This window comes from Bos indicus, chromosome 16 (genome assembly GCF_029378745.1).
Source record: "Bos indicus isolate NIAB-ARS_2022 breed Sahiwal x Tharparkar chromosome 16, NIAB-ARS_B.indTharparkar_mat_pri_1.0, whole genome shotgun sequence".
Taxonomy (NCBI): Eukaryota; Metazoa; Chordata; class Mammalia; order Artiodactyla; family Bovidae; genus Bos; species Bos indicus.
In genome coordinates, this window is record NC_091775.1 from 669994 (window position 1) to 696206 (window position 26213).

The 26213-nt window shown below is 38.8% G+C and overlaps 1 non-coding gene and 2 pseudogenes across 1 annotated transcript; 2 read left to right on the forward strand and 1 right to left on the reverse strand.

Annotated features, from left to right (window-relative positions):
• Window positions 1-12924: 12924 nt before the first annotated feature.
• On the reverse strand, window positions 12925-14188 carry LOC109565870 (olfactory receptor 10AG1-like; annotated as a pseudogene).
• A 1319-nt stretch (window positions 14189-15507) lies between these two features.
• On the forward strand, window positions 15508-15580 carry TRNAR-UCU (transfer RNA arginine (anticodon UCU)). Its single transcript has one exon. It is a non-coding gene; the product is annotated as a tRNA-Arg (tRNA).
• A 3717-nt stretch (window positions 15581-19297) lies between these two features.
• On the forward strand, window positions 19298-24929 carry LOC139176514 (olfactory receptor 10AG1-like; annotated as a pseudogene).
• The last annotated feature ends 1284 nt before the right edge of the window (window positions 24930-26213 follow it).

Below are 26213 nucleotides of genomic sequence, written 5' to 3' on the forward strand. Positions count from 1 at the left end.
TCTTTTCTTCCCTGTGAGTGGATCCTGTTTATCCTTGACCGTTTCATTTTCATACAGACTTCAGTATTTATTTTGTTCATTCTTTTAAACTCTGAGACTCTTAGGGGCTCTAAAATTTACGTCACTTGTTCTTTAGCTCTGCATGTTAAAACATGCTTGACTGTAGTAGCCATGCCCTCTCTGCTTCATTCATCTATACTCCTTCATAATGATAAGATCATATTAGCTGGGTTTATTTTACCTTTGTTTGAATTTATTTATTTTTATTTTTGGCTGTGCTGCACAGCATGTGAGATCTTAGCTTCCCAACCAGGGATAAAGCCCGTGCTCCCTGCAGTGGAAGCAAAGAACCTTAACCCCTGGACCACCAGGGAAATCCCACCATTGTTTTTATTGATGTGACTTTGCCATTTGATTTATTTCTCATTATCATTACTATGATTGATTATGTTTCTGAGGTCAAAGAGAGACAACAAAAGCATGTTATATATTGAGTCTGACATATTGAGTTAAAAACAATCCAAACTTTATCTCTTTCTTTACTGATTAGGGGGAAAAATGGGCATAGGTAATATTCTACAGGTAGGGCAGATAAGAATATATTGTGAAGAATCGCTATTAAGAAATTACAAATCTTAGTGAAATAAACACCTTCCTTGAAAAAACATAGCATTCAATCTTATACAATAAAAATAGAAAATCTAGGTAAAATCTTATCTATTAAAGTAATGGATGTCTGAGTGTGCTCAGTCATGTCTGACTCTTTGTGACCCCATGGATTTTAGCCTGCCAGGCTTCTCTGTCCATGGGATTTTGCTGGCAAGAATACTGGAATGGGTGGCCATGCCCTTCTCCAAGACATATCCCTGACAGGAACGAACCCCTGTCTCCTGTGTCTTCTGTCTTGCAGGCAGATTCTTTACCACTGAGTCACTGGGGAAGCCCAAAGTAATGGAATTTGTTTTCAAAAACTTCCTAACAAAGAAATCCTATGCCCTGTTTATTATGTTGGTGAATTTTTCCAAACATTTAAGAAATATTGTCAATCATGCACAAGTCTTTCTAGAGAATAGATTGAGAGGATACTTAATAATGCATTATATTCACTGATTTTTAACAATCAATTCAAAAAAAGCTATTATAAGAAATAAATTTATAGATCAATCTTTCTCATGAGGTTATATAATGAATATTCAAGACAGAATATTAACGCACTGGATTTTATTCCAGAAACTGAAAAGTGGTTTAACAGTCATGAATTAATAACCACAAATCAACATATTAAAACAAAAGTGAAAGTGAAGTCGCTCAGTCGTGTCCGACTCTTTGCAACCCCATGGACGGTAGCCTACCAGGCTCCGAGATCCATGGGATTTTCCAGGCAAGAATACTGGAGTGGGCTGCCATTTCCTTCTCCAGGGGATCTTCCCAACCCAGGGATTGAACCTGGGTCTTCTGCATAACAGACAGACGCTTTACCGTCTGAGCCACTAGAGTGATCCTATTAAAACAAAGGGAAGATATATCATTCTTGCAATTTACAGTTCTAGGAAAATAATTTGGTTACATACAAAACTCATTCCACTCTGAATGGATGACTTTTCTCAACTCACACTTATTAAAATTCTTATTAGCTATAGAAACTTTAAGTAATCCTCATATTAACTACTGAAATTACTGTGATTAATTTTAAAATACTTTGGCTGTAATACTATATGTATATCTAAACTAACATCTTCCCAAGAATGTATAAATCCAAAGGCAATCCCCTAGAGTTTTAATTGAAAAGTTCATGCTTCCTAGATGGCTGTGACAAATATTTCTAGTATCCATGTGTTCAATAGAAATTGACCTATCCCTGATAAGAGTGCTGTCTTGTAGGTCTTCATAGAACTGTTCAACTTCAGCTTCTTGAGCATTACTGGTTGGGGCATAGACTTGGATTACTGTGATATTGAATGGCTTGCCTTGGAAACAAACAGAGATCATTCTGTCCTTTTTGAGATTGCATCCAAGTACTGCATTTCGGACTCTTTTGTTGACCATGATGGCTACTCCATTTCTTCTAAGGGATTGCTGCCCACAGTAGTAGATATAATGGTCATCTGAGTTAAATTCACCCATTCCAGTCCATTTTAGTTTGCTGATTCCTAGAATGTCGATGTTCACTCTTGCCATCTCCTGTTTGACCACTTCTAATTTGCCTTGATTCATGGACCTAACATTCCAGGTTCCTATGCAATATTGCTCTTTACAGCATTGGACCTTGCTTCTATCACCAGTCACATCCACAGCTGGGTATTCTTTTTGCTTAGGCTCCATCCCTTCATTCTTTCTGGAGTTATTTCTCCACTGATCTCCAGTAGCATACTGGGCACCTACCGACCTGGGGAGTTCCTCTTTCAGTATCCTATCATTTTGCCTTTTCATACTGTTAATGGGGTTCTCAAGGCAAGAATACTGAAGTGGTTTGCCATTCCCTTCTCCAGTGGACCATATTCTGTCAGACCTCTCCACCATGACCCACCCATCTTGGGTGGCCCCACACGGCATGGCTTAGTTTCATTGAGTTAGACAAGGCTGTGGTCCGTGTGGTTAGACTGACTACTTTTCTGTGATTATGGTTTCAGTGTGTCCTCTGATGACCTCTCACAACACCTACCATCTTACTTGGGTTTCTTTTACCTTGGACGTGGGGTATCTCTTCACAGCTCTTCCAGCAAAGCACAGCTGCTGCTCCTTACCTTGGACAAGGGGTATCTCCTCACGGCCGCCCCTCCTGACCTTGAATGTTATCCCATATAATGAACCTTTTTCATTATATGGGACTGGAATGCAAAAGTAGGAAGTCAAGAAACACCTGGGGTAACAGGCAAATTTGGCCTTGGAATATGGAATGAAGCAGTGCAAAAGCCAAAAAGAGTTTTGCCAAGAGAACGCACTGATCATAGCAAACACCCTCTTCCAACAACACAAGAGAAGACTCTACACAGGGACATCACCAGATGGTCAACCGAAATCAGATTGATTATATTCTTTTCAGCCAAAGATGGAGAAGCTCTATACAGTCAGCAAAAACAAGACCAGGAGCTGACTGTGACTCAGATCATGAACTCCTTATTGCCAAATTCAGACTTAAACAGAAGAAAGTAGGGAAAACCACTAGACCATTCATGTATGAACTAAATCAAAGCGCTTATTATTATACAGTGGAAGTGAGAAATAGATTTAAGGGACTAGATCTGATAGATAGTCTGATGAACTATGGATGGAGGTTCATGACACTGTACAGGAGACAGATCAAGACCATCCCCATGCAAAAAAAAAAAAAATGCAAAAAAGCAAAATGGCTGTCTGGGGAGACCTTACAAATATCTGTGAAAAGAAGAGAAGTGAAAAGCAAAGGAGAAAAGGAAAGATATAAGCATCTGAATGCAGAGTTCCAAAGAATAGCAAGAAGAGATAAGAAAGCCTTCCTCAGAGATCAATGCAAAGAAATAGAGGAAAACAACAGAATGGGGAAGACTAGAGATCTCTTCAAGAAAATTAGAGATACAAAGGGAACATTTCATGCAAAGATGGGCTCGGTAAAGGACAGAAATGGTATGGACCTAACAGAAGCAAAAGATATTAAGAAGAGGTGGCAAGAATACACAGAACTATACAAAAAAGATCTTCATGACCCAGATAATCACGATGGTATGATCACTCACCTAGAGCCAGACATCCTGGAATGTGAAGTCAAGTGGGCCTTTGTTCATCACTATGAACAAAGCTAGTGGAGGTGATGGAATTTCAGTTGAGCTATTTCAAATCCTGAAAGATAATGCTGTGAAAGTGCTGCACTCAATATGCCAGCAAATTTGGAAAACTCAGCAGTGGCCACAGGACTGGAAAAAGGTCAGTCTTCATTCCAATCCCAAAGAAAGGCAATGCCAAAGAATGCTCAAACTGCCGCACAATTGCACTCATCTCACATGCTAGTAAAGTAATGCTCAAAATTCTCCAAGCCAGGCTTCAGCAATACGTGAACTGTGAACTTCCTGATGTTCAAGCTGGTTTTAGAAAAGGCAGAGGAACCAGAGATCAAATTGCCAACATCTGCTGGATCATGGAAAAAGCAAAAGAATTCCAGGAAATTCTACTTCTGCTTTATTGACTATGCCAAAGCCTTTGACTGTGTGGATTGCCGGGAGCCAGCACGGGAGTTCCCACCCATGACATGGTCATGCGGGAGAGCCCTGACTGGCAAGGCGAGTCAGGGCTCTAGGACCCCCCACAGGATCTGCCTGAGCGTCTACCCCAAAACCAGAATCTGTCTGTTTCACTATTTTACGACTTTCACCAACTCCTCTGACATTAACGGGGGGCTATCCCCGACCACTTTTCTCTGAAGGAAATCAACTTAGAGCTCTATTAATTAGCCTCTTGGGCATAATAGGAGTGTTTCAATCCAAACCCCTCAGATGGCTTTCTAACTTGCCTGACAGGTTTACCCAGACTCCTACAGCTATGCATACGATTGTTTACAGTCTTCCAACCGCAGGACAAGCTTAAGATATTCAAATAGTATACAGCCTCTTGGAGAGTTAGAAATTGTTAGAAAAGAACTAGTAGAAGATTTCATTGTTGAGCCAATGCTTGCTGCCAAGTTTCCACATCCCCTGTATTGTATCCTTGGAAGTGTATTAATTAATATAGTTGGTATATAGAAAAAATAAGTAGTGGCCTTGGTGTTAACAACTTTAGACCCTTAAGGTAATGAATTCTTTCCTTTGTTGTAAGCCCACTGCGTCTTTGCCCTATAGGAATGCAACTTTATCTAACACCTTCGGAGGATGCCTCCAAACCTTAAAATAATTACTCTTAGAGAAAATAAGTCTTATGTTTGACAAACCTTTATCAGGGTCATAAAATGTTAACAGGCCTTCTGGCCAGAAGATGATGTAAATCACCTAAACCATTTGTATACGATAAGTTTGCAGAAAAGAAAGCCTGGTCTCGATAAGGATCAAAGACTGCTGACTTTGCATGATTTCACACCCCCTATTATCCTCTATGCACAACTTAAGGTATATAAGCTCCCTTTGAAAATAAAGCCACGGGCCTTGCTCAAAGCTTGGTCTCCACGTGTAGTTCTTTCTTGCTTCCTTTTCTCTCCTTTTCTTCTCTGTTCTTCCTTCAGGGTGACTGATCGGAGCATGGGGGCTCTCTGAGACCACTTACTTGCCTGGACTTCTAAGACCCACTTGAGAAGGTGCCTAAGGTGGGGGCACCTTTCCACTATTTGAGAGGGCGCCTGTGGCCTCCGTGGTCAGAGCAACCTGATGTCACAGGTTTTATTGGCTTTCCGCATAAACCAGTTAGTTCACCTCTGTCTTCTTCCTTTTATCTATCCTTTAATCACCTACGCCATCCGCCTGAGGGAATCCCTGGATCCAACCGGGGCTAGACCCCGGTAGTGGATCACAAAACTGGAGAATTCTGAAAGATGGGAACACCAGACCACCTGACCTGCCTCTTGAGAAACCTGTATGCAGGTCAGGAAGCAACCGTTAGAACTGGACATGGAACAATACACTGGTTCCAAATAGGAAAAGGAGTATGTCAAGGCTGTATATTGTCACTCTGCTTATTTAACTTACATGCAGAGTACAGCATGAGAAACGCTGGGCTGGAAGAAGCACAAGCTGGAATCAAGATTGCTGGGAGAAATATCAATAAGCTCAGATATGCAGATGATGCCACGCTTATGGCAGAAAGTGAAGAGGAACTAAAAAGCCTCTTGATGAAAGTGAAAGAGGAGAGTGAAAAAGTTGGCTTAAAGCTCAACATTCAGAAAACGAAGATCATGGTATCTGGTCCCATCACTTCATGGGAAATAGATGGGGAAACAGTGGAAACAGTGTCAGACTTTATTTTTTGAGGACTCCAAAATCACTGCAGATGGTGATTGTAGCCATGAAATTAAAAGACGCTTACTCCTTGGAAGGAAAGTTATGACCAACCTAGATAGCATATTCAAAAGCAGAGACATTACTTTGCCAACAAAGATCCATCTAGTCTAGGCTATGGTTTTTCCAGTGGTCATGTATGGATGTGAGAGTTGGACCGTGAAGAAATCTGAGCGCTGAAGAATTGATGCTTTTGAACTGTTGTGTTGGAGAAGACTCTCGAGAGTCCCTTGGACTGCAAGGAGATCCAACCAGTTCATTCTGAAGGAGATCAGCCCTGGGATTTCTTTGGAAGGACTGATGCTAAAGCTGAAACTCCAATACTTTAGCCACCTCATGCGAAGAGTTGACTCATTGGAAAAGACCGTGATGCTGGGAGGGATTGGGGGCAGGAGGAGAAGGGGATGACAGAGGATGAGATGGCTGTATGGCATCACCAACTCCATGGACATGAGTTTGGGTGGATTCCAGGAGTTGGTGATGGACAGGGAGGCCTGGCATGCTGCAGTTCATGGGTTTGCAAGGAGTCGGACACAACTGAGTGACTGAACTAAATGGCAGAGAGTTCTGACAAAGTGTGTTCCACTGGAAAGGGAATGGAAACCACTTCAGCATTCTTACCTTGAGAACCCTGTGAACAGTATGGAAAGGAAAAAAGATATGACACTGAAAGATGAATTTCCCAGGTTGGTAGGTGCCCAATATGCTACTGAAGAGTGAAGAAATAGCTCCAGAAGGAATGAAGAGGCTGAGCCACAGTGGAAACAGCACTCATCTGTGAGTGTGTCTGGTGGTGAAAGTAAAGTCCGATGCTGTAATAAACAATACTGCATAGGAACCTGGAATGTTAGGTCCATGAATCAAGGTAAATTAGAAGTGGTCAAACAGGAGATGGCAAGAGTGAACACTGACATTTTAGTAACCAGTGAACTAAAATGGATAGCAATGGGTAAATTTAATTCAGATGATCATTATATCTATTACTGTGAGCAAGAATCCCTTAGAAGAAATGGAGTAGCCCTCATAGTCAACAAAAGAGTCTGAAATGCAGTACTTGGGTGCACTCTCAAAAATGACAGATCTCCATTTGTTTCCAAGGCAAACCATTCAATATCACAATAATCCAAGGCTATGCTCCAACCACTAATGCCAAAGAAGCTGAAATTGAATCGTTCTATTATTACCTCCAAGACCTTCTAGAACTAACACACCCAATATATGTCCTTTTCATCATAGGGGACTGGAATGCAAAAGTAGGAAGTCAAGAGATACCTGGATTAACAGGTAAGTTTGGTCTTTGAGTACGAAATGAAGCGGGACAGAGTCTAACAGAGTTTTGCCAAGAGAATGCAGTGGTCATAGCAAACACCCTCTTCCAACAACATAAGAGATGACTCTACACATGGACATCACCAGATGGTCAATACCAAAATCAGACTGATTACATTCTTTGCAGCCAAAGATGGAGAAGCTCTATATAGGCAGCAGAAACAAAATTGGGAGATGACTGTGACTCAAATCATGAACTCTTTATTGCAAAATTCAGACTTAAACTGAAGAAAGTAGGGGAAATCACAAGGCCATTCAGTCAGTTCAGTCGCTCAGTCGTGTCCAACTCTTTGCAACCCCATGAATGACAGCACTCCAGGCCTCCCTGTCCATCACCAACTCCCGGAGTTCACTCAGACTCACGTCCATCGAATCAGTGATGCCATCCAGCCATCTCATCCTCTGTCATCCCCTTCTCCTTCTGCCCCCAATCCCTCCCAGCATCAGAGTCTTTTCCAATGAGTCAACTCTTCGCATGAGGTGGCCAGGGTACTGGAGTTTCAGCTTTAGCATCATTCCTTCCAAAGAAATCCCAAGGCTGATCTCCTTCAGAATGGACTGGTTAGATCTCCTTGCAGTTTAAGGGACTCTAAAGAGTCTTCTCCACACAACAGTTCAAAAGCATCCATTCTTCGGCGCTCAGATTTCTTCACAGTCAACTCTCACATCCATACATGACCACAGGAAAAACCATAGCCTTGACTAGACAGACCTTTGTTGGCAAAGTAATGTCTCTGCTTTTGAACTTGCTATCTAGGTTGGTCAAAACTTTCCTTCCAAGGAGTAAGCGTCTTTTAATTTCATGGCTGCAGTCACCAACTGCAGTGATTTTGGAGCCCCCAAAAAGTAGAGCCTGACACTGTTTCCACTGTTTCCCCATCTATTTCCCATGAAGTGATGGGACCAGATGCCATGATCTTCGTTTTCTGAATGTTGAGCTTTAAGCCAACTTTTTCACTCTCCACTTTCACTTTCAGCAAGAGGCTTTTTGGTTTTTCTTCACTTTCTGCCATAAGGGTGGTGTCAACTGCATATCTGAGCTTATTGATATTTCTCCCGGCAATCTTGATTCCAGCTTGTGCTTCTTCCAGCCCAGGTTTTCTCATGATGTACTCTGCATAGAAGTTAAATAAGCAGGGTGACAATATACAACCTTGACGTACTCCTTTTCCTATTTGGAACCAGTCTGTTGTTCCATGTCCAGTTCTAACTGTTGCTTCCTGACCTGCATGCAGATATTTCAAGAGGCAGGTCAGGTGGTCTGGTATTGCCATCTCTTTCAGAATTTTCCACAGTTTGTTGTGATCCACACAGTCAAAGGCTTTGGCATAGTCAATAAAGCAGAAATAGATGTTTTTCTGGAACTCTCTTGCTTTTTCCATGATCCAGCGCATGTTGGCAATTTGATCTCTGGTTCCTCTGCCTTTTCTAAAACCAGCTTGAACATCAGGAAGTTCACAGTTCACATATTGCTGAGGCCTGGCTTGGAGAATTTTGAGCATTACTTTACTAGCATGTGAGATGAGTGCAATTGTGCAGTAGTTTGAGCATTCTTTGGCATTGCTTTTCTTTGGGATTGGAATGAAAACTGACCTTTTCCAGTCCTGTGGCCACTGCTGAGTTTTCCAAATTTGCTGGCATATTGAGTGCAGCACTTTCACAGCATCATCTTTCAGGATTTGAAATAGCTCAACTGGAATTCCATCACCTCCACTAGCTTTGTTCATAGTGATGCTTTCTAAGGTCCACTTGACTTCACATCCCAGGGTGTCTGGCTCTAGGTCAGTAATCACATCATCATGATTATCTGGGTCATGAAGATCTTTTTTGTACAGTTCTTCTGTATATTCTTGCCACCTCTTCTTAATATCTTCTACTTCTTTTAGGTCCATACCATTTCTGTCCTTTATCGAGCCCATCTTTGTATGAAATATTCCCTTCATATCTATAATTTTCTTGAAGAGATCCCTAGTCTTTCCCATTCTGTTGTTTTCCTCTATTTCTTTGCATTGATCACTGAGGAAAGCTTTCTTATCTCTTCTTGCTATTCTTTGGAACTCTGCATTCACATGCTTATATCTTTCCTTTTCTCCTTTGCTTTTCGCTTCTCTTCTTTTCACAGCTATTTGTAAAGCCTCCCCAGACAGCCATTTTGCTTTTTTGCATTTCTTTTGCATGGGGATGGTCTTGATCCCTGTCTTCTCTACAGTGTCACGAATCTCATTCCATAGTTCATCAGGCACTCTACCTAAATCAAATCTCTTATGATTGATTATACAGTGGAAGTGACAAATCAATTCAAGGGATTAGATCTGATAGACAGATTGCCTAAAGAACTATAAATGGAGGTCTGTAATATAAAGGAGGCAGTGATCAAAATCATCCCCATGAAAACTTCCATAAGACCCAGCAATCCCACTCCTGTGTATATACCCTGAGAAAACCATAATTCAAAGAGATATGCAGCACTATTGACAATAGCCAGGACATTGGAGCAACCTAGATGTACACTGACAGATGAATGGATAAAGAAGGTGTGGTACATATATATAATTGAATATTGCTCAGTCATAGAAAGTAATGAATTTGTATCAGTTCTAATTAGGTGGATGAATCTAGAGTGAAGTGCTATATAGAGTGAAGGAAGTCAGAAAGAGAAAAACAAATATTGTATATTAAGGCAAATAAAATGGAATCTAGAAAAATAGTACTGATGAATCTATTTGCAGGGCAGGATTAGAGAGGCAGACATGGAGAACAGACTTGTGAACACAGCAGGGGAAGGAGAGGGTGGGGAAAATTGAGAGAGTAGCACTGAATCGTCTACATTACCGTGTGCAAAGCAGATCTAATGGGAAGTTGCTGCATAACACAGCTCAGCCCAGTACTCTATGACAACCTAGAGAGGTGGGATGGGGTGGAGAATGGGAGGGAGGTTCAAGAGAGAGGGGACATATGTGCCCTTAGGGTTGATCCACCTTGTTGTGTGGCAGAAACCAATACAACATTATAAAGCAATTATCCGCCAATTAAAAAATAAAAATAAAAAACACCAAAATCTACATTCCTGAGAAACATTTCCTGTCACAATACAGCTTTTCACCAGATGAACAGACACAAAAGAGGTACTATCTACTACCACCAAACATTTTGAAACATTAATATGTATGCAGATATACTCTTCTTTAGAATTGTATTTACGCCTGTGAAATAAAACACATTTGTTTGCTTCACAGAGCACTTCTGGTGGGGTGGTCTGATTAGTCTTATACTTTAAAAATAAAGACATTGGAGTGTCAGGTTCCTTATGCTCTCCTGCTTTCCCATTCTTAGATATGACTTCTGCACCCTTCCAAGGATGAAAGATGGAGAAGGAAATGGCAACCCATTCCAGTATCATTGCCTGGAAAATCCCATGGACAGAGGAGCCTAGGGGACTGCAGTCCATGGGGTCACAAAGAGTTGGGCATGACTGAGGGACTAACACAAATGATGAAAGTAGTGGAAACAAAAGACTGAACACTTGTTGACATCTATCTTCATGTTATTAACCAAAATTGAGTCATTGTTTCATACTCAGATGGAAAGGAGGCTGAGAAATTGAATATTTCAAATCCTCATAGAAAAGTGAAGTCGCTCAGTTGTGTCCGACTCTTTGCGACCCCATGGACTGTAGCCTACCAGGCTTCTCTGTCCATGGGATTTTCCAGGCAAGAATACTGGAGTGGGTTACCACTTCCTTCTCCAGGAGATCTTCCTGACCCTGGCATTGAACCCGGGTCTTCCTCATTGTAGGCAGACGCTTTACCATCTGAGCCACCAGGGAAGTCTCTTCTTATAGTACAGTTAAATTGGTTATGAGATTGAAGTTTTGAATTTGTATATCCTGAGCAAGTCTACACCATCTCATATTATTTTCTGTGAAAGACATCATTATCTTCTGTGTATTAGCTGTCTCTTGCAGTTTTAGTTTATTTTCTTGGAGGTCTGTAGATGATAGGTCAAAACTGTTGGGAGGGCCACATTCTTTTTTTTTTTTTTTCTTTTTTTTTTGCTCTAGTGAGTATTCCATCTTTCTTGTTCAATTAAATTATTGGCAGAATTTTCTTCCTTGAGGTTGTCGAACAGAGGACTGATTCCTTGCTGGCAACTGGTCAAATGCCATGTTCACTTTATAGAGATCAGGACAGTCCTTGCTGTTTGTCCCAACAGACTTTGGAGCCAGCACTGACAAAATGAGCCCTCCTTTTCTCTGTTCCATCTGTGATAACCCATTTTTTGAATATTGCTTTTCTTTCTCTTCTTGTTTTTAAGGCTTATGTGATCAGATTGGTTCTACCTGAATAATCTCCCCATCTCAATGATTTATGATATTAATCATATCTATAAAGTCCATTTTGTCAACTAATGTAGTGCACTTGTTTCCAGGGATTCTAGTTCATTTCACCTGGAGAGAATATCTATCACAATCTCCCAATGAAATAGCATGACTGGCTTATGTGGTCTTCATTTGATTGAACCATTAACTTCCATAAATTATTCTCTGATACACCATATGATAGTACATCCCAGGATAAAGACAGGTTATAATTGAAACTAAAACTAGAGAATGGAATAATTGTCAAAAGAACTATAGCCGAAGTTCTCAGGGACAGCTACAACAAATCATCTCTTAATGTTGCTGATTTGAGGATGGAATTGGGAAGATGGGCATTCATAATCCTAGTGAGATATGTTCACTTTCCTTGATTATATTAGTCAATGATTTACAGTTTTCAACACTAAAGGAGGGGATAAAGACATGGGAGGTTAGTCCAGACACACTAATGTAATGCGATTGTACGGACTGTGGGTAATTCTGAAAATAACTTCTAAAACTTTTCTTCACTTTTATATCCATATATATTTTCTTTTAAAAATTCAAATTGACAGACTTAGCTGTTAGAATGCAGTTATGTAAAGGATGAAATAATGCAAAGCAAATTATTTTGGATCAAATTTGCTAAGTAGAACATGCAAATATGTGCAAAATAAACCAGTTAAGATGAGTAGGAAGGTACTGTTTTTATCATGCACTTAGGAAGAGAACAAAGTCTATGACTGCTATTCTTTTGGTTTTATGATTGCAGTAATTTCATGTGAGTTTATAGTGGATAAGCAAATATGCTCCCAATATTATTGGTTCTCTGAAAAATCTAGATTTTTTTGCTAGCAGTCTGATGTTGGCACTAGCAATATTCATTTACCCATTCACTCATTCAATCCCTCCTTCAAACATTCAATTTTCAACTGCTTATAGTCATTTTCTGTGCTATAGAATCAAAGAATGCCAACAAATGCAAGTGCGGAGATAGAGATAATTATTTAGATAAATAAACATATTTTCTAGTATATTTAAGCCAAAAAACTTACCGGATTCAATTTTGTTTTCGCTTTTTTAATGTGTAAATTACTATGTAATTCATGAGGCAGGATTATTCCTTAGACATGGAGGATTGACGACTCACTTATCTGGTATTTATCCAAGCCCAGTAAATTGTGGATTAGTTTTCTAAAGTATTCTTAAGTGCATCTGAGAATAGAAGTGGCTAACTCCTTAAAGAGGGAAGATAGAAGCTGAAAATGTTTCTCTGTTACCTGTTTAGCAAACAACTAAAACATTTATAATTATAATTATAATTAAACTCATCAGTAATAATTTTCTCAGCGCTGTAATCACATCCTTGTTCCGAAGGCTGTATATCATGAGATTGAACATCGGAGCCGCTATGGTGTAGAACAGAGAGAGGAGTCTGTCAGTTCCTGCAGAATGACTGGATTTTGGTCTTGAGTGGGTAATGGCAGCAGATCTGAAGAATAACACCACAACCAACAGACGAGAAGAACACGTGGAGAAGGCCTTAGCCTGTCCTCTGGCTGTTGGCAACCTCAGAATAGTGGAAATGATTTGGCTATAGGAGGCAAGGTTCAACAAAAAGGGATGGCAGCAAACAACAGAGCTACTGCATAGACCGACAGCTCATGTGCAAAAGTGTCTCCACAGGCCAGCTTCAGAATGGGGGGAATGTCACAGAAGAAGTGGTTAATCTCGTTTGAATGACAGAAATGCAGAGAGAAGATCTGGCATGTTTGCCCTATCTGCACTGGGATTCCACTGACCCAGGAGCCCACAGCCAGCTGGAGGCACATCTTTGGGGTCATGACCAGGGGATAATGCAGAGGGTCACAGACAGCCACACAGCGGTCATAGGCCATCACTGCCAGCAGGAAGCACTCAGTGGCTCCAAGGATAAGGAAGAAGCACATTTGGGTGGCACAGTCCAAGACAAATATTCTTCTCTCCTGAGTCCAAAGGTTCACCAAAATCCTAGGGAGACACGTAACAGATTTCCAAGGAGGAAAAGTTTGCCAGGAAGAAATACATGGGTTTCTGCAGAGCTGGGTTAAGCATAGTTAGTATTATTATGGGAGAAGACAATGGCACCCCACTCCAGTACTGTTGCCCGGAAAATCCCATGGATGGAGGAGCCTGGTAGGCTGCAGTCAATGGGGTCGCTAAGAGTCAGACACGACTGAGTGACTTCACTTTCACTTTCCACTTTCCACTTTCATGCATTGGAGAAGGAAATGGCAACCCACTCCAATGTTCTTGCCTGGAGAATCCCATGGACGGAGAAGCCTGGTAGGCTGCAGTCCATGGGGTCGCAGAGTCGGACACGACTGAAGCGACTTGGCGGCAGCAGCAGTATTATTATGAGACTATCTCCAGTTAAGATAATGATGTAAATGATGGAGAACACCCCAAACAGTAACCCTTGGAAGTTTGGAAGGTCAGAAAACCCCAGGAGTACAAATTGTATAACTGTGGATACATTGTCTTCTGCTTCCATCTCTTCATATTTCATCTGTGGGAATGATTCAATCAAAAGTACTGTTATTTCACTTTCTTTGGTTTTTGTTTCCTTATATATATAAAAGATGGTACACCATTCATTTTTTCCAATTCCATTAGAAAACAAACCTATAATTGCTAGGTGCCTAACAGGTTGTGAATTACATTTTTCATCATTATGAAATCAATTTGTAAGAAAAGTTATCCATTTAATCTTTATTTTCTGCCATGAATTATCACTTTTTCTGAAGATATGTGATTATAATTTGGGCTTCCCTGGTGGCTCAGATGGTAAAGTGTCTGACTGAAATGCGGGAGACCTGGGTTCAATCCCTGGGTTGGGAATATCCCCTAGAGGAAGAAATGGCAACCCACTCCAGTACTCTTGCCTGGAGAATTCTATGGACAGAGGAGCCTGGTGGGCTACAGTCCATGGGGTCGCAAAGAGTCGAACACGATTGAGCGACTTCACTTCACTTCTTCATCTGAATGCTCAAAAATGCAAAAATTTGAGTTAAATTCATTTACATTAGTGATTTTGCTCTTATAGCCTATGTTTTTCTCTTCACCTCTCAATTCTGTGTTTAATTATTGTCAGTTGAAAGTTAATTTGATTGTATGGTGAAATATATTGTAAGTGACCTAAGATAGTTTTAGGGATGAATATAGTTAATTTTCAAAGTGTTGGTTTTCCTGTGGTATTTCCAAAGTCTTGTTTGGCATTAACATTCTACATATTTCATTTTTTTCTTATAAATAAAATTGATGAGCTGACTATATAATATTATGGGATGTTACTAGTTTTCAAACATGTATATTTCCGTGTAAAGTCCATAAATCAGTAGTGATAAGTTCTATTCAGATTTCTCAGTTGAGAGAAAAGGAATTTTAAGCTGTTCTTTTGGTCCAGGAACACTCAAGATGAAAGAGGCAAGTACATCCAGGTTTATGTTCACAAAAGCAGTTCTGGCTAGAATGTTCACCTCTAATTCACTTACTGCATGAAAGAGACACCACCCACAACTCATCTGTGAGATCTTCCTAAATTACCCACATCCTCAACAATTGTTGTTTTACTGATGATCCCATTCAACTTTTTCATTCTTCCTTTTTTGCATGTGTTTGTGTTAATCATGCATGTGAATGTGATAGGTTGAGATTTCCCACCTTTTTTGCATTAACTATATTACTAGCTTCTTTCATTTTTTCTGTAGATCTTTTTGGGCAACGCATAGTACATTTCTTCCACTAAATGTGATTCATTAACTTGTAGAATACATTAAAGATGAATCAATTTGATTGCTTCTTTGGAATTTCCCCCAAGGTATAAGAGCCCGGATAGCTCAGTCAGTAGAGCTTCAGACTTCTAGTCTGAGGGTCCAGGGTTCAAGTCCCTGTTTGGGCGGAGGTTATTTCAGGCTTCCCTGATAACTCAGCTGGTAAAAAATCTGCCGGCAATGCAGGAGACCCCTGTTTGATCCCTGGGTTGGAAAGATTCGCTGGAGAAGGTATAGGCTACCCACTCCAGTATTCTTGGGCTTCCCTTGTGGCTCAGCTGGTAAAAAATCCACCCACAATGTGGGGGACCTAGGTTTGATCCCTAGGTTGGGAAGATCCCCTGGAGAAGGGAAAGGCTACCCATTCCAGTATTATGACCTGGAGAATTCCATGGACTGTATAGTCCATGGGGTCACAAAGAGCCAGAAGCAACTGAGAGTTTCACTTCACTTCATTTCCAAAGTATAAACATGGATTCCCACTGAAAATGTAAATCTCTCCTTCCTCTCTTTCCTGTTAGAGATCAAGCATACTTTTTGTGGGGCATGCATGTGTGTATATTTGGAGAAGGAAATGGCAACCCACTCCAGTGTTCTTGCCTGGAGAATCCCAGGGCCCGGGGAGCCTGGTGGGCTGCCGTCTATGGGGTCGCTCAGAGTCAGACACGACTGAAGCGACTTAGCAGCCGCAGCAGCAGCATGTCTGTATATTTAGAAATTATACTCTTTTTACTCATTCTTGCAGAAGTAGTAAATTGCTTCATTTTTTTCAGCATGTTATACATGTATTTTCATATTATGTGTTAACTTATTTGAAAGTCAATAGAAAACAAGTCACTGAAAATAAGATACACAACTAATTACATATTCTAAGGATATTAAGTGAGGACAAAAGTCAAGATTTCTGCTGCAAAAATGTAGACAAACATGGGGTAGAACCAATAGTCCATACAAGAGCAAGAATACTGGGGTGTGTTGCCATTCCCTTCTTCAGAGGATTTTCCCTACCCAGGGGTCAAACCCAGGTCTTCTGCATGGCAGGCAGATTCTTAATCATCCGAGCCATCAGGGAAGCCATATAATATTTATATATGTACCATCTACAATATCTTAAACTACACATTACAGTACTAAAGGTATTCAAACTTTTCCATTATTATACAATTCTGTCAATAAAAATGTGATTGTTAGAAATGCAAAAATGCTATGAATGAGTCTTTTAAACGGTCAGAAGCTAGTGGCTGACAGATGCATTATATATGAGTCTATGCAATCATGCCTCCTTTTTCAATACCTTGTCCCAACACCTTTACCAAATTTTATTCACATACTTAAATCAATGTAGAGTCTAGTACTTGGATACTGATTAAAACTGCTTGTTGAATGAATCATCAATCTTTTTAGCAAGCAGCATGCACCTACATTTGTTGAGCCACCCATTTCCCGCAGAAACTGCCTTCTGCTTTATTCTTATTATTGTATCTGCTGTTTATGTATGTAAAGTTTTCTATCATTTTTTAATCCCCTTTATAAATTATTCCTTGCTGTTCGGGTAGGATAGTACATTTGAAAAGCATACTGAAACTAAGATGTCAAAGAAAAGCCAGAAAAAGTAAGAAAGCAAAACTTAATATCAAGAATGGAGTGCTCCACATTTATTAAAATATTTTTTGTCTCAACTTTTTATTTGTGAAATGAAAATTTTTTATGAATAATAAATAGAATTGTCTGTATAAAACCATTTCTAAAGTAAGAAATATTACAATTATTCAAATTCTGTACAAACTGTATTTATATTCTAAACTCAATCTCAGGTTCAAAGATTTCCTCAAATCTTGTGACATATTTGTTGGTTTCTCTGACTTCTGAAAACTGTCAATGCTTCTCGTTATACAACTCAAAGAGAAAATCACTATATAATTCATCTAAATAGAGCCACTTGTGTTTTTGCTCAAATAATTCATGTTTATTGTTCCAGTATTTCCACTGAAATGACAATTTTATTTGATGTAGGGATTATGATATGTAAATCAGCTATATCATAATGCATTTAATACTGTTTAGAGAAAGTTTATGAAATCAATTTGAAATAGGAAATGAAAACCTAAAATTGGTGAATGCAGTTCAGAAGCCTGCTTCCTTTAGGATAAAAAGGAAAACATGCCAATATTACTTTAATATTTTCTCATTCATTTGACATAGAATTTAATTTTAACAAACAAATTATTCCCTTGGTATTGGATGAGAACACATTTTAATAATTCCTTTTACTACCGTACAACTTAGTTAAATAATTTTTAAAATGTTTTTGTGATATATCCTGATTTAATACTACATGCAAACTACTTAAATATATGCTTACTATGTAGTAATCACTTAATAAATCTTAATACTTAAGATGACTGATGATAATGATAATGAGGTTTTAATCTTTGATATATTGGCCAAATATATCATAAGACATTTCCTGTGGCTCAGTGGTAAAGAATCTGCCTGGAATGTAATAGATGAGAGACATGGGTTCGATCTGGGGCAGAAAGATCTCCTGGAGGAGGGCATGGCAACCCACTCCAGTACTCTTGCCTGGAGAATGCCATGGACAGAGGAGCCTGGTGGGCTACAGTGCATAGGTTCCCAGAGAGTCAGAAGACTGAAGCGACTGAGCACACACATGCATATTACAAAGTACTCTGTAATTTCTCATTTGATAATATAATGATGAGAATAAGAAAAGTAAAAAGATTATCTGAATCAGGGTTTTCTAAATTAATTAACAGTAAGAAGGCAATGGCACCCCACTCCAGTACTCTTGCCTGGAAAATCCCATGGATGGAGGAGCCTGGTAGGCTGCAGTCCATGGGGTCATGAAGAGTCGGACACAACTGAGCGACTTCACTTTCACTTTTCACTTTCATGCATTGGAGAAGGAAATGGCAACCCACTCCAGTGTTCTTGCCTGGAGAATCCCAGGGACAGGGGAGCCTGGTGGGCTGCCGTCTATGGGGTCACACAGAGTCGGACACGACTGAAGCGACTTAGCAGCAGCAGCAGCAAGAGGAAAGGATCTATTTTTAGTTCTTCTGAAACGAATGCCTTTTTTGCTGATGCTAAATGTACATAGATATTTGTAAAGCTAAATTTGCTTTGGAAAAAATGATTCATGCCTATCTGTTTGAATTGAAGCTAAATGCATGCTTACCTTTGTAGATAGAGTTAAAAGAAAAAAAGTGAAACCTTTTTTGTTTTGGCAATTAGGCAATTTACATTTATTTGGAACAGATGCTAACCACAGTCTATAATCTATTCCTTGTCATAAAAAATAGTGCTCTTTAAATATAAAATATTCTTTACCCTTGGGATCAGCTTATTCCCCATGTCATTTCTTAATTAAACTAAACCTTTCTGTCTGCCACTGGAGGAGTTTCATACGACAACCAAAATCATATCTGTCCATAGTATTCCTTAAAATTTTCTACCTCTTTTCCTGTATTTTGTTATTATTAATAAATAGAAGTATTGTAAAATCAGAAATTTATGATTACATATTACTGATGCTATAAAATAAAAATAAAGATGTTCTAAAAAAGATTTAAATGAATAATGTCTTGAAGAGAATTGTCTTTGTCATTAAAAATTCAAAAGTAAGAAATCTAGAAGACTTGGGAGAATTAGGTCATGTTCAACATGAATTTTCCATCTCCACATTCACACTAACCAGGTAGACCTCACTGTCTCCTAGACTACAGAAAGGGGAGTGAGGGGAAGGGGAACATACACTTATTCCTTTTCAGGTGTACAAGCTGGAAGCAGGAACCCGGTGGGCTACAGTCCAAAGTGTCGCAGAGATGACTAAGCATGCACACATGTAAGCAGGAATAAACAGACTTGTATAAAGAATAATAGAAAGAGAGTTAGCACAATACATTTTAGAAATATTTTGTCCATGGATTGAAAGCTATCACTATTGAAGAGCTATATGTTATGTAACTTTTCAAGTATCTGGAGGTCTTCCTCTTACTGATCTACATTTTTACTTAGTATAAATATCACATATCACAATCTCTGAGATGCAGCCAAAGCAGTACTTAACCAAAATGTTATAGTACTGAACATTTAGAACATTAAAATAACATATTAAGTCAATAAATTAAGTTTTCACCACAATAAATTCTAAAAGTCATAATGAAATAAATCCAATCAAACAGAAGGAAGAAAAAACAAAAAGCGTAGAAATCACCAAAACTAAAAAAAAAAAAAAAAATACAGAAAGGCAATCAAGTAAAAAGCAGATACTTCGTAAATTTTATAAAGTAGATATTACTTTTAAAAAATAGACAATGAAAAAAGACATATCACATGTATTAAACACAAAGAATGAGAGTTGGCACATTGAAATCTATAGATATTATTAACGGATTAATAAAGATGCTTTTACTAACTCTGTATCTATAAAATTGCCAATAAGATGAAATGGACTGATTCCTCAAAACTCACAAACTATCAGGGGATCTTTCCAACCCAGGGATTGAACCTGCATCTTTTAGGTCTTCCATATTGGCAGACGGATTCTTTACCACTAGCGCCACCTGGGAAGCCACAGGATATTTATACCTGTATCTGTATCTGTATCTGTATCTGTATCTGTATCTAGATGTCTAGTCTATGTCTGTACCCACTCCAGTGTTCTTGCCTGGAGAATCCCAGGGATGCGGGAGCCTGGTGGGCTGCCATCTATGGTGTCGCACAGAGTCAGACACGACTGAAGTGACTTAGCAGCAGCAGAAGCAATCTATGTCTGTGTCTGTTAATATATATTAATTTTAAAATATCCAATTGTTAAATTTAATGAGAAACTGCTGCTAACTGGGATTCTCCAGGCAAGAGCACATTGATACGGGAGAGAACTAATTCCCAAGGCTGAAAGAAATCTATTTCTACTTAAAGACCACTATTTGCTTTGGAGGGAAAAAATGATTTAGAAAGACATTTGCAACACCTAACATTCAAATTATTTAAAGTTGAATATCAATAAAACAACATTTAAAATACTCCATATCAAAGAAGGAAATAACTTCATTCCAATCCAGGAAGGTAAGCGTGAACTCTTACATCAAAAGTGTTCTTTACACTTTAGATTGATACTCTTAGTTAATCACATCTTAAATATCAAAGTTTATAAACCTGAATATTTACAGGCTATTAAGATAATATATTAAATTTGACAAGTTAGACTATATGTCAGGCAACATCTTCATTATTCTGTTAGAAAATTAGTGAGATAAATGACTAAAAGAATTTTGAATTGTTAGTTTTGATGTAACAAGTTATTAAAATAGTTGAGGCAGTTTTGAAGAAAATTCTAAATGTAGAAAAACTTACTGAAGAAGGCAGTAATTGGCTTATTTTTAAACGTTTTAAAAGTGTTTGCATACTACAATCAATGAAATACAGTATTATTTCTGAAGAAACACTACTTTGAAAAGTATTAGTTGCTCAGTTGTGTCCAACTCTTTGTTCTCATGGACTGTAGCCCGCCAGGCTCCTCTGTCCATGGAATTTTCTGACAAGAATATTGGAGTCGTCGGTAGCCATTCCCTTCTCAAGGGCATCTACCTGACCCAGGGGTCAAACCCAGGTCTCCTGCACTGCAGGCAGGCAGACTCTTTACCATCTGAGCCAAAAGGAAAGTCCTCTTGAAAAGGAATCTAACATTTTAGGGCATTAAAAGAAAAATCATTGATGTTATACTTTTCTGATTAAACAAATACTACAAAATCAGACTACAAATATAACTGTCTTTGTCCTCATCCAGAGGGAGTTAGAGCCCTGAAGTCATTAGCTAAGTAAAAGAGAAATTGGCGTATGTCCCTAAGAAAAGAAGCCAACCTAAAGGAAAAACAAACAAACAAACAAAAAGCCTCAATTAAAAGAATCAAGCTTGTTTACTGTTCACTTGGAAGGACTTCTGCAAAAGAAAAGTTTGAGTAGAATTAATTTTAGAGTAGTGACGTGACACTGCCTTTCTCTATCTACAGTGAAGGGATATAAGTATACAATCAAACCACAATACTAATCTCATCTCCAGTATTAGGCGGAGATTGAAAACACTGGTGGTGGTTTAGTCATTGCCCTGTCTGACTCTTGCGATCCCCATGGACTGCAGCCCACCAGGCTCCTCCATCCCAAGAGAATTCCCAGGCAAGAATATTGGAGCGGGTTGCCATTTCTTTCTCCAGGGGATCTTCCTGACCCAGAGATTGGACCCATGTCTCCTGCATTACAGGTGGATTCTTTATCGCTGAGCCACCAGGGATTCACTAAGGTGAATATTTTGTTATGAAAATACTGAGAATAATTCATAGGTTGAATTTCCATATCTCTCTCTCCCTTCTTTCCTTCCCTCCCTCTCTCCTTCCCTCCCTTCTTCCCTCTTTTTTTCCTCTTTCCTCCTCTCTTCCCCTCTCTTTCTCTTGTCCTCTTCTTTATTTTCTTTGTTTATGTTGCTTGAATTTCATCCAGCTCGTAATCGTTTTATTGCTTAAGTATCATTTGAGAAAATAAAATGTGGGGAGCCTTATGGTAGATGTGGTGGATAATACCACCATCTCTGTATTGCATGTGTGAATGCGTGCTCAACTGTGTCTGAATCTTTGCAGTCTCCTAGACTGTAGCCCATCAGGCTCCTCTGTCCATGGAATTTTCCAGGCAAAATGCTGGAGAAGGTTGCTATCTCCTCCTGCAGGCGATCTTCCAGACCCAGGGATCGAACCTGCAACTCTTGCATCTCCTGCACTGGCAGGTGGATTGTTTACCACTAGTGCCATGTGGGAAACCCCTCTGTGTTGCAGAACACTGTTATTTCAATTAAATTGTTTTGGAAAGTAAACATAAAATCATTAACACAAATAGAAACTGTTAAAGTCTGAAATAAATAGTGGACTTAGAATGGAATTTGTAGTCACCAACTGTTTGGTTTGTACACTTTTTCTTTGTAACTCCATTTTCAGTGTTTTAGATTATTAAAACAGAAATAATATGAGTCCAACACAAAGTGCGATCAGTATATACATCTTTCACTGTCATAGATGAATACATAATATTTTTCAGTATTATAATAAAGCCATGCATGAATGGTATCCCTGACACCACCTGGAAAACATTCCAAATTCATGGAGAAAATCCTCAGTATTTTTATATGAAGGAAAGATTTTATGCTACTATAATATTTAAGGAGGGAATTAGAAATTGGATAGAAATTGCTTAATAACTTCTCTACATTTGAAAAGGTTTTATCATGCAATTTCTATTTAATATTCACAATACGTGTGGAAGTTTCAAAAATTACTTATCATTGCATCTTATTAAGAACTTGTCTCAAATCTTAGTCAAGCAAATTAGTACTCAGTTATAGACTGCTAATTTCCAATTTGTTTTTCAATTGTTATTTTTACTTTTCTCTGATTTGTTTTCCCCAAATTACTTAATAAAAATATGGAAGAAGGATATTATTACAATATTGGAGAAGAATTAAGACAAGACTTCAATGTGCAGAGAGAGAGAGGTGAACACAAAACACAATAATGAGAATAGTGCATCCCATACCAATCCTTAGTGGAGGATATAGTAATCTAATTTCTATTGGCTATTGTTATCCATTCGTAAATCAAATACTCATCGGGTTATTTATATATGTTAGTTCCCAGGAAGGAGAAGTATATATAAATGATACATTCTATGTTCCCCTGAAATTATCGGTTGCCGTAAAAGTAACTTGGATTTTTGAGTTGTACATGCTTAAAATTCAGTCTTAATAATGCCTTTTATTTACTTTGATCTTAGTCAATTTATATAACATTTTTATGTTGAAATTTATTGAAAGCATGGCTGCCGATTGCAGGAATTATCACTCAAATGCAAAATCAGTGTTTGAGATTTGATAAAAACCTTTTTTGGCTGAGTTCTTTTTGACTCTTTCAATTGAAATAAACTGACTATACCAAATATTATAACAAAAAAATCACAAAGATCATCCCCCAAATCACTTTTTCTGGCTTATTTTTTAATTATAGTTGCATGATGACTCAAAAATATTTGGATAGCTTAAATCAAAATATAAATAAATGCAATTAATTTAAAAGAAATAACATGAGAAAGAATTGATGGAAAGGTCATTCTAAATAAAATTGTCAGATTTCTTGCTATATATTCGCCTCACACAGCTGAATAACAAAATGCAGCATCAATTATTTCACTATCAGTAAAGGGAAAATACAGCCATGTATCAGCAGACCTAATTCCTGATATTACTCTTTTCTGATGGATTATTTTTCGTGAAAGAATGAACTTCTTTAAACTATGGCTTAATATCAAATTTAGATGCTTTTCTAGGACTCAAATTAGTGAGTTTTGAAAGTGCAGTGCACACATTTTATCACTTGGCAAACTGCAACTCAGAGAGATAGAGGATTTTACATTGATTTTATATGTGTGTGTGTGTGTGTGTGTGTGTGTGTGTGTGTATATATATATATATATTGCAGATGCTTCCAGGAGATCAAACAGCATAAAGCAATTTCTCTTCAGTCATGGCATTTGTTCTCCTGGGATTTTCGGATCTTCCAAACGTCCAAGGACTTCTATTTGGAACTTTCTTTCTCATCTACATATTCATCTTAACAGGAAATAGTCTTATCATAATAATCACGAGGGTAGACCCTGTGCTCCAGACGCCCCTGTATTTTTTCCTTGCAAATTTCTCGTCACTGGAAATCTGTTACGTATCTGTCAGTCTCCCTAGGATTCTAGTGACCCTTTGGACTCAGGACAGAAGCGTTTCTTCGCTGAGCTGCACCATCAGACGCGCTTCTTCCTTGCTCCGGGGGCGCTCCTCCTGGGGGCGAGGCCCGTGTCCTGTGCGTCCATGTGCAGCCTCTGCGCCGCCCTCTGCTCACGACCCACAGGACGGGCCTGCAGTCGGCTGCTGGCGCCTGGGTGCGGGAATTCCGGTCCCCACAGCACAGACATGCCGGGTGTCCTCACTGCCCTTCTGTGTTTCACAGCAGATCGACGGCTTCTTCTGTGATATCCCCCGTTGATCACCCTGGCCTGTGGGGACACTGCGCTTAATAAATTTGTGTCTATGCGGTTGCTGCGCTGTTTGCCATGATTCCTTTCCTCCTGATACTGGGCTCTAATGTCAAAATCATTTCTGCCGTCTGAAAGCTGCACTCAGCCACAGACCGGTCCAAAGCCTTCTCCACCTGCTCTTCCCATCTCAGCCTTGTGCTTTTATTCTTTGGCTCCGTGACTATTGCCTATTTACGCCCCAAATCAAATCATTCCGCAGGAACCGACAAAATGCTGTGTTTCCTACACTGCTGTGACACCAGTGTTTAACCCCTTGATATACAGTCTAGGACTAAGGATGTGATTGCAGCTTTGAAAAAATTATTACTTAAGAAAACACTGAAGATGTGAAAGGTCACTTTTTAATGTTTGTCTCAGAGGGCTCACAGAAATATGATTTAATTTCATTCTTCCCATGTTTACTGATAGTGTAATTATTCCCAATTATTATACTGTCATTTACAATTATTACGTATTTTGAGGTTTTCTGCCTGAAGTCAGTTTGACTACATTTTAAATAAGAAAATTAATTAATTGTGTTTTATTCTTTAAAACAAATCCAATTTTTCATAGCCATTTAAAATTTACCCAACTCTAACACTTTCAGATAAGCAAACCGCTAGAATTTTGCTTAAAATGTGTAGAAAAAAAAATACTTTGCCTTGATAACTGGTAAATTATTTACAAATATGCTGGTACCACCATTTGTATTTGTGACTCATTTCTCATGGGAGAATTTTTATTAGATATGTGATGAGGAATGAACCCAAGCCTAAATTATAAGTCATATGTTTGTGAATAATAATTTTAAAATAGAATAAAAACCTTTCATTACATCCACTTTCTCAGTGTAAATTAAGAAAATTATTCCATGTGTAACCAGAGGGAGCTGAATACCTGGATCTTTTCTTCCCGCTTCTTCCAAGAGTTATAAAAACTGAATATCAAACATCTGACACAGCAATGTCATACTGCTCTCATTACTGTGCTTCATACCGATTTCCAAAATGCATTTCCTACTTAGAATCTTTGCTAGAGCTTACTTGAATTAACAAAGTTGCAATGAAAAAAAAATCTATGTATGGATTCTTTTTTTACACTTAATATCAAGGAATAGATTAGTAATTTAGATGAAAATTAAGAGCTTCCCCGATAGCTCAGTTGTTAAAGAATCCACCTGCAATGCAGGAGACCCCAATTCGATTCCAGGATCAGGAAGATCCTAGAGAAGGGATAGGCTACCCACTCCAGTATTCTTGGGCTTCCGTTATGGCTCAACTGATAAAGAATCTGCCTGCAATGCAGGAGACCTGGGTTCAATTCCTGCGTTGGGAATATCCTCTGATGAAGGGAAAGGCAACCCATTCCAGTATTCTGGCCTGGAGAATTCCATGGACCCTATAGTCTATGGGGTTGCAAAGAATCCGACATGACTGAGTGACTTTCACTTTAAAAGCAAAGATTCACACACAATTACTTAATATCACAAATAGTAATATATCCTTTAAAAATGCCTAACACTGCCTGCCTATAAGCTGTATTTAAATTAGTATGAATATAACTAATCCTTACCAGTTGATCTTTCAGTAATGTATATGAAATTAACCAGAGGGTACAGATAAAATCTGCTTTTGG